The following is a 5,000-nucleotide window of genomic DNA, read 5'->3' on the forward strand; positions in this document are numbered from 1 at the left end:
TTAAATTCAGCGGGGTAGTCTCGCCTGCTCTGAGGTCGTTGTACGAGGTGTCGCACGCCACACCGCCAGCCGGCTGTGCACGCTACCGAGAAAGTACCGGTATGCGAACCGCCAGGCGACGGGCGCGCATCGCACGTTTGAGGAGACGCGGCCGGCCCCACAGGCGGCCGCGACACTCCCAGGTCTGCGAAGCGGGGCAAACGCCGCGCGCTTCAGTATACGTAGCCGACCCTCAGCCAGACGTGGCCCGGGAACGGAATCCATGGACCGCAATGTGCGTTCGAAACGTCGATGTTCATGTGTCCTGCAGTTCACATGTCGACGCGGCAATTTGCTGCGTTCTTCATCGACCCACGAGCCGAGTGATCCACCGTCCTGGGTGATCTTTTCTCAGTTTCCGCCGTCTCCTTTCGAGACGGTCGCATAGGCGGGAGTGAGGCGTGTGGCGGCCCCTGTTCCAGCGTTCTGTGTCCAACGGCCTCACGGCCGACGGGCGTCGTACGGCTCCACACCGGAGCGGACAGGCACTCGGGCGAAAGTCATTCAACAAACCGGCGCCAGGCGCCAGGTGCCGCAGGCCAGCCGCTCCAGCGCTTCAGCGCTCGTACCACACAACATTGCCGCTAGTTTTGAGAGGCACGCGTGGTTCCGCACGCGGCGCCACGGCTACGGCGAGCCGTACAGGTAGCGTGTTGCGCGACACGACACGCACATCGAAAGACATGCAGTCTAGTCGGTAATGATCTTCCGCAGTTCACCTACGGAAACCTTGTTACGACTTTTACTTCCTCTAAATGATCAAGTTTGGTCATCTTTCCGGTAGCATCGGCAACGACAGAGTCAATGCCGCGTACCAGTCCGAAGACCTCACTAAATCATTCAATCGGTAGTAGCGACGGGCGGTGTGTACAAAGGGCAGGGACGTAATCAACGCGAGCTTATGACTCGCGCTTACTGGAATTCCTCGTTCATGGGGAACAATTGCAAGCCCCATCCCTAGCACGAAGGAGGTTCAGCGGTTACCCCCGACCTTTCGGCCTAGGAAGACACGCTGATTCCTTCAGTGTAGCGCGCGTGCGGCCCAGAACATCTAAGGGCATCACAGACCTGTTAATTGCTCAATCTCGTGCGGCTAGAAGCCGCCTGTCCCTCTAAGAAGAAAAGTAATCGCTGACAGCACGAAGGATGTCACGCGACTAGTTAGCAGGCTAGAGTCTCGTTCGTTATCGGAATTAACCAGACAAATCGCTCCACCAACTAAGAACGGCCATGCACCACCACCCACCGAATCAAGAAAGAGCTATCAATCTGTCAATCCTTCCGGTGTCCGGGCCTGGTGAGGTTTCCCGTGTTGAGTCAAATTAAGCCGCAGGCTCCACTCCTGGTGGTGCCCTTCCGTCAATTCCTTTAGTTTCAGCTTTGCAACCATACTTCCCCCGGAACCCAAAAGCTTTGGTTTCCCGGAGGCTGCCCGCCGAGTCATCGGAGGAACTGCGGCGGATCGCTGGCTGGCATCGTTTATGGTTAGAACTAGGGCGGTATCTGATCGCCTTCGAACCTCTAACTTTCGTTCTTGATTAATGAAAACATACTTGGCAAATGCTTTCGCTTCTGTTCGTCTTGCGACGATCCAAGAATTTCACCTCTAAACGTCGCAATACGAATGCCCCCGCCTGTCCCTATTAATCATTACCTCGGGTTCCGAAAACCAACAAAATAGAACCGAGGTCCTATTCCATTATTCCATGCACACAGTATTCAGCGGGCTTGCCTGCTTAAGCACTCTAATTTGTTCAAAGTAAACGTGCCGGCCCACCGAGACACTCAATAAAGAGCACCCTGGTAGGATTTCAACGGGGTCCGCCTCGGGACGCACGAGCACGCACGAGGCGGTCGCACGCCTTCGGCTCGCCCCACCGGCAGGACGTCCCACGATACATGCCAGTTAAACACCGACGGGCGGTGAACCAACAGCGTGGGACACAAATCCAACTACGAGCTTTTTAACCGCAACAACTTTAATATACGCTATTGGAGCTGGAATTACCGCGGCTGCTGGCACCAGACTTGCCCTCCAATAGATACTCGTTAAAGGATTTAAAGTGTACTCATTCCGATTACGGGGGCCTCGGATGAGTCCCGTATCGTTATTTTTCGTCACTACCTCCCCGTGCCGGGAGTGGGTAATTTGCGCGCCTGCTGCCTTCCTTGGATGTGGTAGCCGTTTCTCAGGCTCCCTCTCCGGAATCGAACCCTGATTCCCCGTTACCCGTTACAACCATGGTAGGCGCAGAACCTACCATCGACAGTTGATAAGGCAGACATTTGAAAGATGCGTCGCCGGTACGAGGACCGTGCGATCAGCCCAAAGTTATTCAGAGTCACCAAGGCAAACGGACCGGACGAGCCGACCGATTGGTTTTGATCTAATAAAAGCGTCCCTTCCATCTCTGGTCGGGACTCTGTTTGCATGTATTAGCTCTAGAATTACCACAGTTATCCAAGTAACGTGGGTACGATCTAAGGAACCATAACTGATTTATGAGCCATTCGCGGTTTCACCTTAATGCGGCTTGTACTGAGACATGCATGGCTTAATCTTTGAGACAAGCATATGACTACTGGCAGGATCAACAGGGAGCTGCGTCAACTAGAGCTGAGCAGCCGGCCGCCCGGGAGTGTGTCCCGGGGGCCCGCGCGAACACGCAAGCGTCCGCTCAATCATTCTGCACAACAGGAGGAGGCTGAGCTCCCCTGCACAATACACCTCGAAACCCTCTCAGGTCCCGGCGGCGCGCAGCGCCGTCCAAGTACTTGGTCGGTTCGAGAGAGGCGCAATCGCCCGAGTTAGGCGAGTAGACGCTTTCGGTGCGACCACCCGTGCTCCCAACTGAGCTTGCCGCTGCCGACAGAGGCCCGGGAGCGTGCTGTCGTGGCATTGCCGGCGGAGACAACACGCGCCACCTACGGTGACCGGCAGCTCCAACGCCAGCGCCACAGAAGGACAAAAGCCCCACTTGGGTGCCGAAGCGAACTCTCCCAGCACAGCGCACGCGCCAACACATCCGCACAGCTGCGATACAAACACACCAGCGAGAACCGCTGGGGCGACCGAGCAGCAGACGGCGTCGCGGCGCCGAGCGCCGGGCGGCGGCGCATCCTCAACGCACACCAGCTCTCAATCGGACCAGCACACTGAAGATGTCCACCGCGCTTCGCACCGGCCCGCGAGGACCTACTTTGGCCGCACGGCGCCGCGCGCAGGGTGCGCGGCGCGCAGCTGCGACGCCTGCCGCGTCCGTCGGCCGGCGCGCCTGCCACTGGCCGCCCCCACCAGCCGGCTGTAGCGCGTGCGCCCACGCACCGCGCGGCCAGCACGCGGGAGGCGCCCCCCTCACCGGCCGGGGACGGTCCCACCCAGCCACCGCCGCGTATCGCTTCACACCCAGATGCCGTTCAGTTTCGTCGGCATGGTGGGTATCGCTGGAACAACCGGTTCGTACCTCAACCTATCGTCGCCATCACCGATTCACCCTAGCGAGAACAACCGCACCACAACAGGTTACCATTTGTTCATTTGCGTAACTTCACCAGAAAACGCAGGCGTCCATCGCCATTTGCAACTTCAACGATTAACGATTATTGCATGCCTGTGTCAGGTGTCACGCCACACTACGTCTGCCCACATACACGCAACAAAATGTGCACGCCTAGACAATACGTGGAAGGTGGCCCCCGTACGTATGCGATGTCCATTGCTCGAACGACTGTCAACCGGCCTCTGTAGCATGTCGCAGATATGGAACGCGGTGCACCATGCCATCACGGTGTGTGAGGAGAGACGACTAGGTCCGAATACATCAACAGACAGCTCATGCTGATCGCCATCCACGGCGTCCGTTCCTCCCACACGTCTCTATGGCGTACCACACTGCAATCCAGCTCTCATAGGGAGACGACACGTAGCTGCGTGCACAATATTTGCACTGTATGGTCCGCCGTTTTTGGGCGCAGTCGTTGTACGGTCACACATGTGCCACGATGTATCATTCGGTACATAAGGACGAATGTGCAGTACAGATTGTGGTTTACGCGTACGACATTAGCGGACGGTTGACACAGGCCGCACCACAACGTAGCCTGAGTACGTCGCATGCGAAGGGCATTGAACATGCAAACTTCTCACCAACCAGCTTGCGAAGGCAGGGGGGCAAGGTGGGGACGTGGGGAGGGGCGGCATGTACGTCCTGCTGCCATCCACATTACAGTGTACAGCAGGAGCATGTGGAAAGTCAGCAAGACTTGCAAGGTGTTTAACATGAAGCGATACACAGGGGAGCGGGCAGTGCGAGTAGCGAACTATATTGCGAGGGTTGCGGGTGGGCAACACTACACTAATTGAACGAGTCGTATAACAATTACAGAGCAGGTTTAGGCGACAACATGGGTTACGTTAGGGGACAACGTGGGTTACGTTAGGGGACAACGTGGGTTACTTTAGGGGACAACGTGGGTTAGGTTAAGGCACAACGTGGGTTAGGTTAAGGCACAACGTGGGTTAGGTTAAGGCACAACGTGGGTTAGGTTAAGGCACAACGTGGGTTAGGTTAAGGCACAACGTGGGTTAGGTTAAGGCACAACGTGGGTTAGGTTAAGGCACAACGTGGGTTAGGTTAAGGCACAACATGGGTTAGGTTAAGGCACAACATGGGTTAGGTTAAGGCACAACATGGGTTAGGTTAAGGCACAACGTGGGTTAGGTTAAGGCACAACGTGGGTTAGGTTAAGGCACAACGTGGGTTAGGTTAAGGCACAACGTGGGTTAGGTTAAGGCACAACATGGGTTAGGTTAAGGCACAACATGGGTTAGGTTAAGGCACAACGTGGGTTAGGTTAAGGCACAACGTGGGTTAGGTTAAGGCACAACGTGGGTTAGGTTAAGGCACAACGTGGGTTAGGTTAAGGCACAACGTGGGTTAGGTTAAGGCACAACATGGGTT

The 5,000-nt window shown here is 56.3% G+C and overlaps 2 non-coding genes across 2 annotated transcripts; both read right to left on the reverse strand.

The window, feature by feature from the left end:
* Positions 1-226: 226 nt before the first annotated feature.
* LOC124731541 lies at positions 227-382 on the reverse strand. Its single transcript, XR_007008327.1, has one exon. It is a non-coding gene; the product is annotated as a 5.8S ribosomal RNA (ribosomal RNA).
* A 355-nt stretch (positions 383-737) lies between these two features.
* On the reverse strand, positions 738-2,640 carry LOC124731535. The gene has a single exon (XR_007008325.1). It is a non-coding gene; the product is annotated as a small subunit ribosomal RNA (ribosomal RNA).
* Between the last annotated feature and the right edge of the window lie 2,360 nt (positions 2,641-5,000).

This window comes from Schistocerca piceifrons, unplaced genomic scaffold, assembly GCF_021461385.2.
Source record: "Schistocerca piceifrons isolate TAMUIC-IGC-003096 unplaced genomic scaffold, iqSchPice1.1 HiC_scaffold_1293, whole genome shotgun sequence".
Classification (NCBI taxonomy): domain Eukaryota; kingdom Metazoa; phylum Arthropoda; class Insecta; order Orthoptera; family Acrididae; genus Schistocerca; species Schistocerca piceifrons.